This window comes from Sorex fumeus, unplaced genomic scaffold, assembly GCF_029834395.1.
Source record: "Sorex fumeus unplaced genomic scaffold, SorFum_2.1 ptg000072l, whole genome shotgun sequence".
Classification (NCBI taxonomy): domain Eukaryota; kingdom Metazoa; phylum Chordata; class Mammalia; order Eulipotyphla; family Soricidae; genus Sorex; species Sorex fumeus.
In genome coordinates this window covers 66,628,452-66,640,588 of record NW_026606129.1, presented here as the reverse complement: position 1 = coordinate 66,640,588, position 12,137 = coordinate 66,628,452, and the positions used below count along the sequence as shown (strand labels likewise).

At 41.4% G+C, this 12,137-nt stretch overlaps 1 pseudogene; it reads left to right on the top strand.

The window, feature by feature from the left end:
• Positions 1-11,217: 11,217 nt before the first annotated feature.
• LOC130037232 (60S ribosomal protein L10a-like) lies at positions 11,218-11,685 on the top strand (annotated as a pseudogene).
• Positions 11,686-12,137: the final 452 nt, after the last annotated feature.

The following is a 12,137-nucleotide window of genomic DNA, read 5'->3' as shown; positions in this document are numbered from 1 at the left end:
ATTCTGCAACATAGAATCAAAACTGTTGTATGATGCCACAGAAGGCAACGTTGCACATAGTACTGAAAAGGGGGAGTGATGAACATCTTCAAATCACTTAATCACTTAACTTCCCGTTAGTCGTCGATTTGCTCGAGCGGGCGCCAGTAACGTCTCCATTTGTCCCTGTCGCGTGCTAGTGTAGCCCAATGGCATCTGTTCGCTCTGGGAACATGAAGAGCCTCAAACCGATCGTTCATGATCTTGATGAAGAAGTCTGACCATCTGGTAGGTGGGCGGCCACGCGGTCTCTTGACATCACGTGGAATCCAGTCGGTAACAGCTCTAGTCCAGCGGTCGTCTTTAAATCTCATTACGTGACCAGCCCATCTGATTTTCGACACCTTGGCAAATGAGACAGCGTCCCTGATCCTTGATCGTCGACGGATGTCAGAACTCCGGATTCTTTCTCTCATTTGAGTGAAACGTGATATTCCAAGCATAGCTCTTTCTATTCTTCTTTGGGAGACCTGAATGGCGTTCTCATCTTGTTTGCGTAGGGCCCAGGTCTCTGAGGCATATGTTAATGCAGGAAGAACAGTGGAATCAAAGAGATGTGCCTGGAGCCGGAGGTTCTTCGTCCTCTTAGCTATTTCTTCGACGCTCTTGAAGGCGTTCCAAGCCACTCTCTTCCTCCTGCGCAGCTCAGGTGCCAGGTCATTTGTCATGTTGACCTCTCAACCTAGGTACACATAGCTGTTGCATTTGGAGATGGTCGTTCCGTTGAGAGTGAATGGGGCGTCATCTATCTAAATCTTCAAATATGGCAGGAAAATCACAGATAATGAAGGAAGATAAGGAAAAAGAAAGCATTGGATCTGACAAGGAAAATATATGAGTACACCAGGATGGGTGGAGTAAGATGGGCAGGGTAGTGAGGTTTCTGTGTGTGTGTGTGTGTGTGTGTGTGTGTGTGTGTGTGTGTGTGTGTGTTGGGAGGGATGTCGGAGAATATGCAGATTCAATTTAATGCTATTAAACTGAAACTCCAATTATTGCATTAGGTGGGATGTGTGATCTTTAGAAGATGAATAAAGTGATCCTTTTCACTTTCTATTTTTTGCTCAAGTTTTGTCTCAATTCTGCAACCCTGCACTTCTAGAAAGTCTCCTAAAAGCATCTATTAATGAATTCCACATCTGGCTCTTCAGAGCCAATCCAAATTCGTCCATCCCTTTCACTGGATTTTGTTCCTACCAATGCACTCTCTATGCACTTAACATGCATATTTTCTAAGCATTATCTGTTGTCTTTGGAACAGACTGAGGAACAAACTGGAAAAATCTATGCATGGCAATCTAGGTGTGTAAAGTCAGACACTGGGTTCAAGTTCTTCCCTTGTATGGGTTTCCTTCCCTTCCTCCCATCTTCCGTCAAAATATTAGCAGTTTGGGGGTACGGTGGTGCCTAGCAGGTCAACCTGTACGTGCGGGCCAAGTGTATCAGCAGCCTGACATCCCAAAATTGCCACTGTGCCTCTGGCCAGATCCATACAACTTGAGACCAACTTTCCCGAGAAATTAAATGGACAAAAGTTAGGTATGTGGGAGTCACACCCCAAACCACTTCCAGTTCAGCATACAAGGTCATTTATTGGTCTTGCTTCAGAGGCCCATAAATAAATCTCAAAAGAGATCAAACTCAGAGACTCACAAATAACTCTTGGAAGAGAGCAGATTGTCACAGAGATGTCTCCACACTTCACACCAGACTGATTTCACTGGGCACCAGGGGAAGCAGGTGTGTCCCTCCACCTGCACCAAATGAACCCCAGCGGCCACAACCCTCGAGAACCCAATCGCTGCCAGGCTCATGGCTGACCTTTCTAGGATCATCCTGAGCCCCCTATGCATGAGAATAAATCCACTGAAAAACCCAGGTATGCGGGACTAGTGAAAGAAACCTCCAGGCTTCATGAAGTCAGGGATGGGTGACCTCCCCCCATCTCCCCACCCTTCCAGTTCCCTGGCAGTTGTGCCCAAGAACTGCTTCTGGGCACCTCTTAAGCACATTAATGACCATGATTCAGAGACTCACAAATGAATCTCGGAAGAGAGGAGCGCACTGCAGAGATACCACTGGACCCCAAATGTTTAAAAAATTTTGAAATTCCAGAAGCATGAGGCCGCTTTCACGGACGTGTGACATCTCATACTATTCATAACAAGCAACACAAAATAAATTATTTAGCCCTTGCCTATGGGGCAGGATTGGGTGGTGGTAGGAAAATTCGAAATAATGGAGATGGGGAAGTACAATGGTGGTGGGATTGGTGTTGAAATATTGAAAGTAAAAAATTACCGTGAACAACTTTATGAAAATAAATTTAAATATTAAAAAAATGTAATGTGGAGTTCATGTCTGCTTCAGTCAGATTAATCAGTGGCTGAATAAATATCAGGACCCCTACATTAAAAAAAAATTAACAGTTTGCCACCACAGTCCCTTATTTCTCCACTCTGCCATAAACTTTTCTCATCAGCTCACACAAAGGGAAATGCAAAAGGTTTGAAGTCACTGACTTAATAGTTGTGCCACTTTGAGCAACTGACTTTCCTTCTTGAGCTTCCATTTTCTCTGCTGGAAAACATTTTTCTTAGGGTTATTTTGACTATGAAAGGAGCTGATATACAGAAGGTATGTAGCAAGGGCGTGGCCTTTTCTGAACTTCTTGTGGGTATGATGGAGCAGTTACCCTTCTCAAACTTGTGCATGGCAAACCTGAAAACACTCCAGTGGTTGCCAGGCCAGCTGCTGGAGACTTGTCATAAATAGCCTAGGGATGCAATTTGCTTTCAAAGAGAAACAGCAGAGGGAATAAAAGACAAAACAGCCAGCAGCGGGCCCAGCCCTGAACCAGGACAATTTGGCACTTGGCAGCAACAACACCAAGAGGGACACCGCCCCGAGAGTGTGTCTCTGCAGGGCCTCACAAGCTCAGGGCTGTCCTGATACCCCACGCTTATTGAGAAGATCGGGGTTGCCCTATGGCACTTGTACCAGCCTATTTCCAAACTGAGTGGCCTGAAATTACCTTGCTTTTTTTTTTATACACAGAGGCCTTTACCTCCTTCTGCTATAATTTTTTCTCTCTTTAATTCTGTTTCAAGAAGAGTGGAACAGATACAAGGACATCCTGAAAAAGGTATGCAGGACACTGTTTGCCAGTATTTTGTCACACTGAAACTCAGAGAATGACTGTATTGTAAATTATAATACAGAAATGTTGGCAGTGATACTTATTGATGTGTTTTCTTTGGGAGAAGATAATGTGTGTATCCCTGAAATATGGATCTGGAGGTTTCTGATTTTGTTTTTGTTTTTTTTTTGCATCACACCTGATGATGCTCGGGGGTTACTCCTGGCTTTGCACTCAGGAAGTAGTCCTGGCGGTGCTAAGGGGACCATGTGGGATGCTGGGAATCAAACCCTGGTCGGCTGCATGTAAGGCAAATGACCTACCCACTGTACTATCATTCCAGCCCCAGATCTGGAGTTTTAACTTGCATCAGGGTATGTTGGGTTGTTGTTGCATTGTTGAGCTGTTCAAGAAGGTAACCAATCACCTTCTTGAGAATTCCGACCCACTCCAATAACCTCCTGAAAGGGTTCCCCTCTCTCCAGCCCCTGTGTGGTTATTTCAATAACTCTTATACTATCTTCTAGCACTTTCTGAAACGGACCAGCTAATTTGTATTTCCATATGAGAGGGGTCCATGCACCCTTCCAGAATACAGTTCAGTTTGGAAAGGATTTCATGAACTCAATCATTTCTAAATCTTTCTTTGCCCTCTGATGGCTGGCAACATCTCTGTGTTACATATAAGAAAACAGAGACTCACATAAGTCACATAGGTATCCCAAGGTCATATAATTAGCTCCTATGAGAACAAAAATGAAAATGAAAATGAAAAAATTAAAATTAAAATTACTATACTGCCCAAAACAGAAGGTACAGACAACAAATGGCTACTGAGCATATCAAAATCACAAACACAAATCACCCTGTTATTCGTCGATTGCCTCGAGCAGGCCCCAGTAACGTCTCCTTCATCCTAGCCCTGAGATTATATTCAAGGCTCTTTAGGAGAATGAGACCCATCATTGTTACTGGTATTGGGCATATTGGGTAGGCCACGGGGAGTTTGCCAGACTCTGCCCTGTGGGCAGGCTACATTCGATAGCCTGCAAGTTTGTCCAAAGTAGGAATGAGATAATAAGATATAAGATATAAACTGAGCATATAAACTGTCTATTCCAAACTTATCTGTAATGGAAATGTAAAGTACACACTGATTTTGAAGACAGCAAAAAGGAAAATTATTTATAAATAATTTTATATTGTATGATAATTTACTTTTATATAGGGTGAAATAAAATATTACTTTATTTTTCTTTTCATCTTTTTGTTTGTTTCTTTTTATCATTTTGTTTGTTTGTCTGTTTGTTTGGGGTCCATACCTGGCAGTACTCAGGGGTTATTCCTGGATCTCTGCTCAGAAATTACTCCTAGCAGTGCTCGGGGGACTTTATGTGACATGGGGGATCAATTCTGGATTGGCTGCATGCAAAGCAAATGCTCTACCCCTATCCACAGTACTATTATTCTGGTCCCTTCACTGTTTAAAAAAGCCTCCAGAAGATGTAGAACTATATGTGAATCAAACTCTATTCTCATTAGCTAGCACTAGCTTATATTTTTTTAACAACTTCACATGGTAAGATCTGAAGTGTTAATACACAAGACATAGTAACACTGTTAGTACTAATAATAATTGTTATCCAATTTAGAGTTCCCTTATGTGATTTCTGAATTTCATTTATATTTTGAAGTTGTTATTTAATTTGCCCGCTTTACATTTATATGCAGAGTTATGTATTGACTACTCAGTATAGACCCCTGCACGTGGTGATTCTCAATGTGATTCTCAATGCCATGAAAACCACTACTAATTAGGAACTGACAGAAATCCAATCTGAGCCAACAAAGGAGTAAAAAGAGAGTCACAAATCATGAGTTATTTCATGCGTGTAAAGGAAGGGCTGAGTGAATAATGCCAGGAATAGGACTCGAAATCTCTACTCTCCCTCGCTCCGTGTCCTTAAATCACCTTCTACAGGTAATAAGAGGAGTTTCGATGACCACTTTCAGGCTCTCCCATGCCATCAGGACCAAACTGATTGGTCTTAAGCTGATCACATTGTGATCTCTCAGTGCAGTCACAGATGGGAAAGGATAATTGACCCAGCTGGTCATATGCTAGTCATGTCAACAGATAGATGCACTGCATTGTTCTGCAACTCCCATTACACCCAAAAGTCAGAGAAGAGATGACTGAAATATTAGAAGGAATTTTTCCTTTTTTTTTGCTAAGGGTTTGGGGATTGCTTCTGGCCTAGCAGTGCAGTGCTGTGCAAGCCAGGATTACCAGGCCACATCCAGCAGTGCTAGGGAGGAGGTGTGCAGTGCAGGATTTGAACTCAGAACCTCAGGCAGTTAAGTCATTTGAGTTGCCTCCCTGATCCCAGGGATTCTGTCTTGTTGATGAGTCAACAAAAAGATAAATTCACACTTTCTTTCTGAATGCCTATTTTATTTTCCTGTGGGAATGGCTTTGAAAAATTATAAAAATACCAATAAAAGAGCTGGAGAGATAACTCCAGCATGTTATTTTTGCATTTTCTAGGCCCTGTGTAGGATCACTGGCACTGAATTTTCCCTCTCCACCAAACAGCACTGACAGATATAACCCTCGTAGGTTACCCCCAACATAGTCAGACTGAGTCACCACAATAAGGCACAAAATTGCTAGATTAAATATCTCCAGGAGTGTCTCCAGGATCCTAAGCATTTCTGGGGAGACTTCGCAAACTATCAATAAAAATAAGATGAAATTTGTCCTAAAGCTCCAGGAATTAGAAAAATTCAACAGAAAAATCTTTTGAAGACAAAAAAGGTTTTTTGAGGGTGCTAGAAAAGAAATAGATACACAGAATTCCGATGTAAATGCCCATTTAAAAATGAACACCATTGTCCATTATAATTCTGATTTTTGTTTTGTCTTTGGGGGCAATATCTGGAACTATTCAGGGCTCACTTCTGTCTGAGTGCTCATGGATCACCCCTGGAGGTGCCTGGAAGAGCAAATGCAGCATCAGGATCAAACCTGGTTGGTGTAAGGCAAAGTGCCTGACCTGCTGACTACCTTTCCAGTTTAGTACCTGACTTCGTATCACCATTGAATTATTTCTGCTTTCTTATCACCATTAAATTATTGTTGCATACGAAGAATAAAGAATATGAACTTTAAGTAGCTGTGGTCTGATAGGTGAATACGCCCATTAAGGCACTATTTTTGTTGAAGTCTCCTACTTATAGTCAAAATTGTTCCTACAAAAGAAAATATCTTTCTTCACCATATGGGGCTTAGCTACCCACTCTAAGTTTTGCTCTACGAAGGTGTCAGCTTGTCATTGTCCCACAACCTGCAATATTCAAGAACATTCCCTCCCTTTATCACTTAGTCATGGTAGTCACATTTAAACATATCATTAAAATTGAGAAAATTGGGCCATAAAGGTAATTAGAGTCAAACATGCAGACGTTGAAGAGATCTTGGAGTAAGTTACAAGACAATCCACGCATGTCCAACGAACCCCCAGTGGGTGTTCTGAAGTATATATAAACCTTTATATTAGCTTCACAGAGGCATACTTTTAAAAGTATGTGCCCATATTCATTACGTACTATTTCCTTTATTTTTGAAAAGACAGCGTGTGTGAGTTAACTCTCATGTTTTCTTTCTGACTATTCAGTTTCGCAAAGACAAAGAGGTGAAATTCTAACTTTTCAGTTCAGATGGAGGTTCTTCTCTAAACCATAGAGGCAGAAAGAGCTGCCTTTTGCTATGCATGCCTGAAGCATTATGAAAATAAGAGTCAGGTTTCTTGGCCAGGAAGCCTTGTTTGGGGGAAAAGGACACAGGGAGAGGGACTGTCTTTGGAGGTAACTCGGGCCTGGAATACATTGACTGTAATCATGCTCTTAGCAAAACTCTGAGCTTAAGTTTCCATTCTTACCTTCACAGTGCCTCACGCAGGCCAAGGGTAGATGGGCATAAGAGACAGCTCTTACATAACTAATCTTAAATAATTTTATTTAAAGATGTGGTCTGGCCAGACTGAAAAATGTTTAAAACTTCATTTGTACCATTACACAGTTTTTCTTATTTTCTTATTTTCAAATTGATGCTTTACCTATATCATTAAAAATTAGTTCCCTAATGAATGTAGCACATTTGGAACGAAGATCAGTAGAAACATTTTTAAAAGTGGGGAATGGGGCGGAGGGAACTGAGGGGTAAGATTTCCTCCTTGAAGCTTTCATGTTTAATTAAATCTGTATATTAAACATTTTTACCCTTCACATTTTAAACCCAGCCAACTAGTATCTGGCACATAAATTGAATCTACATGTCTAGCTTTGCAGGTAATGGTGAGTCATTGTTGTAACCAAATGGGAGGAAAGAAAACATACGCACAAAAATGCGCTCCTTCTTACTGCAGAACACAGAATGTCATTTCTGGAACAGTCAGTAATTTCTAATTAAACTCTGCTGGTTTTATCTTAAAGGGGCCATTACATAGTTTTGTTTTTGTACACTTATGGTTTTTGTATCTGAGGTTATTACAGAGCATAAAAATAGGAACAAAATCCATTATTCATACTAAGAGCTGAGTAGCTCCTTGTAATTATTAGTCCGCATAAAATAATGGCTATGATGTCAATGGTCATAAGATGTAAGTGCCCACTTAAAAATATAATTTGAACTATTGAGTTTAACTTCAGGCACTGAAAGGAGTCAGAACTTTAGCAATAAAGTTCTCATTAAATGTTCTGTTTTAATTCAAATATTTTCCCTTTCAATGACACCTAAATTTTTATCTTCCAAGATGTGTTTCAAAACTTTGCCCCAAGATCTATGGGACCTGGAAAACAGCTTGCATGTATTTATCCAGAACTGATAAACAAAATAACTTGATATTCAATGCTGACTATTCTCCCAGTAGTCAAGCACTGAGCCAAGTGAACCAGAGTTATCAGTAACTTCCTGAAGATCTGCTAGGCAATTCAGAATTCAGAGTTCCCTATCATACTGTCATCTCACAGCCTCTGTATAGGCCATTCCTCCACATACAACTCCCTTACTATTCCCACTTCTTGAATCTCCTACTTACCATTCTTCAGTTTAATACACACTCTCAGCACTTTTTGGCTAATTTTAGTGCCCATGGAATCTTAGGATTTTTGAATGAAATATTATAATCCCTGAACAAGGTCAGTGTTTATGCCATCATTTGGACATATTGGGGTGTGATATCTACAGGGCTGAGTACTTTGCCTGTCACATGATAAGTAGTCAATAAATAATTCGTTTTTTTAAAAATCAATCAAGTCATGGATATTTATTTAATCATGGAGTGGATGACTCCAAACTTAGATCTAAAGCTAGACATTCTTTAGAGGTCATATCATTCATTCTCTGCCTCAAACACAGTGCTACAATAGGCATTTCATTTATCCTGAACCTCCAATCCCCAATCTAGATTTTGATAAACTCCATCAAGCATATAATCTCTGTCCTACATGGGCTCTAGAAACTGTCCATCTTGTGTCTATGTTAGAAAACTACAAGATGTCCCCTATAAATAACCCCCGCCCTCAATAATTCACTCCTTTATATTTGTAATTTATACATTGAATCAGAGCTGACTTCTGAGGCTAAGTAGTAAAATAAAATAATAAATAAAGGCCCTCCCGTTGATCGTCGATTTGCTCGAGCGGGCCCAGTAACGTCTCCATTGGAGACTTTGTTGTTACTGTGCCTGGCATATCGAATACTCTTGGTAGCTTGCCGGGCTCTCCGAGAGGGGCGGAGGAATCGAACTCGGGTCGGCCATGTTGGCCGCTTGTAAGGCGAACGCCCTACCCGCTGTGCTATAGTAAAAGGTATTATACGCAGCTACTGAATTATCTCTTTGGTAACTTATGTTGGCTAATGCAGCTGCCTTGGCAGAGGATATACAAGGAGCCCCATTAGAAAGACACTGTGACAAGGAGCAGAGTCTCTTGCCAGCACCATCTTGTAACCATGTGGGTGAACCACCAGAGAAGTGCCTTCTCCAGCCATGCAGTTTCTTAAGAACTACACCCAAGATTTCCTTGATCTGGCAGAAGCTGAAATACTATGGAAGTGCTTTCAGATGCTTCATACCTGTCAACAACGTCTTTGGAATATGTTCAGAAAAATAAAGTTATCTTTTCCCATCGAATTTTTGTGGAAAACACATTTTTAACACTGATTGCAACTAGAGTAACACAATATATTCCTTATTCAGTATTCAGTTAAAAACCAGCTTTATAAATTAACCAACAGATTAAGAACCTCGAAAAGCATAATATTTTTTGCAATTAATTTTGAGTACTCAGAATACTTCAGTCAAAGGTGACCATGGAACTCCTTTTTGGAAAACAGGATCTAAATTTCCCTCTAAGATAACCTTCCTATTTTTTCAGAGCTGCAACTTCCCTACTATAGAGTGCATACAGCCATAGACAGAGAAACAAATTTTATCTTCATAGAAGACAAAAAACACATATTAGTCCATTAAAAATGGTGGAAGTTGGACCACATCTACTCTAGGCATGAGAAACATTATAGGTGTTTTGTTTCTGCTCACTCTGTCCATTTTATTCCGTTTTTGTGTCACTGAGTATGTCTATCATCCTTTTTATTTTTTGTTTTTTTCTCAAGTGATCTTAGTTTTTTCCTTGTCATTTAGGCATACCTTGGCGGAGACTTTCTGCTTTGTTATCAAGAAAACACAATGGTTAACATTGTCCTTTATACAGCATCCCCTCACGGGGGTATAATCCCTTATCCCATTACACACCAAGCTCAATGTCAGAATTCATTTATCTGTATCTCACATTGTTTTATTATTATTTTGTCATAAAAATAATAAATGCTCATTGTAAAGTTAAATACCAAATTATAAAGAAATGCATAAAACAAAGGAAAAAATCATTCTGTTCCCTATAAGATTTTGGTCCATATCTTTCAAATTTTTTATGTTTATAGTTTCCTTTTGTATATCATATATATATATATACATGTTTTGTATGATTGAAATCATTTAACAGAGAGTATCATGGAATAATTTTGTTCATTTACAGGAGGGGAGTTGGGTCACATCTGACTGTGCTCAGGGATAATTCCTGACTCTGTGTTCAAGAGTGACTCTTGGTGGTACTCAAGGGACCATATGCATTTCAGTGGGTCAAACTGAGGTCACTTGTATGCAAGTCAAACACCTGTCCTGGTATTATCACTACAGCCCCAGTATATGTGACTTTATTATTTTTTAGAGAGGCTTCACCCAGTGAGACTAGAGGGTTAGCATGTGGGTAATTCTCTGATGCTTAGTTTTGTGGTATAAGTTTAATCTTTTTCAAAAGTTCATAAGTTGGGGGGGGGGTGGTCAGAGCATAGTACAGTAGATAAGATGCTCGCCCTGTATGCGGCTGACCTGGGTTCAATCCCCAGACCCCATTGTGACCTCCCTGAGCTCTGCCAGGAGTGTTCCTGAAAACAGAGTCAGAAGCAAGTCCTGAGTGTGGCCCCCAAACCAAGAGCAAAAGTTCCGAACTGCATGTGGATATTTTTAGAGAACAACAATAGCGGACACGTATTAAGCTGTCAGTTTAATAGAAGCTGTCACCTTTATAGAAGCACTATTGCAGGACAATACTCTGGGTCAAGTGTTGTTAATGTGCCCCCTTTACAGAGGGAAGCATTGAGGTCTAGAACATTCTCCAACCTTCTTACATCTGCAACCTGGCACCTGCTCTGCAGATCTGTCCAGAGACTAGAAGTTACAACCAAGGCAGCAAAGTGGTGGTTTTCAACATGTCTACACCACTGGACCGACTTGTGTGTGGTTGAAGAATGCTGATTCAGAGGCAGTAAGTCGCTTGCTTAAGTTAAGAGCACACAGGTGGCTGGAGCTGAGTTCAGACTTAATCTTCATAGTTCAAAGTCTAAATTCTGAGCTACGGTCCATGGCAGTGTTGAAAATCCAGCTCTCTCTTTTCCAGTTTCTGTGGTGGCAGGCACCATGAGCAAAGAAGTGTCCCAGGACACCCTCTACAAGATAGTGTGGGAAATCCTGCATGAGGAACCAGCGCAAGTGCTACAAGATTCTGGAGATGGAGTTGCAGAGCAGCCTGAAGAGCTATGACCCATAGTGTTTCTTGGGCACCACCAGGCTCAAGTTCCCCCCTTGTTCCAAGTTTTCTGCATGTGTCCTGGGGGACCAGGAACCCTGAGATGAGGCCAAGGCTTTGGCTCTCCCTTATGTTGATACTGTGGCGCTGAAGAAATTAGAAGATTAAGAAGCTAGTGAAGAAGCTGGCCACTATGTCTGATGCTTTTCTGGCTCAGAGTCCCTAATGATGCAGATGAACTTGTCTGCAGCACCCACTTGGCTGTCAATTTCCTGGAGTCGTTGTTCAAGAAAAATTGACAGAACGTCCAGGCTTTATGCATCAAGAACACCATAGGCAATTCCCAGAACTTGTACTAAGGCACTACTAAATAAACCAAGCACTGCTGTGAAACCAAGTACGGCAGAGTCTCCTGCCTGTGCGCCAGACTGTCTTCACCGGGGCACCTCTGAGGGGGGCAGGTTGAGTTTCCCTCCCCACCCCAAGCAGAGCCCCAGCAGCTACAGACCTCCAGAACCCAGCTACAGCCATGCTCAAGGCCACTCTCCACACACTCCGATGAGCCTCACACACAAAGGAACCGGCAGAGGAATCCAGATGTGTGGATCCCGGAGCTGAGATCTCCAAGTCTGCTCAGATCAGGACTGGGCCTCCTCCACCCAGATCCCCCATTTTTCAGTAGCTAGGCAGTCACACCCACAAACTTCCCCGTGCCATGAAATCCCATCAACGGCCAAGATCAAGGGACTATAAAACAGAACTCCCAGAAGATATGCAGCCGTGCAACCTCTTATAGTCTAGTTCTCCTTCT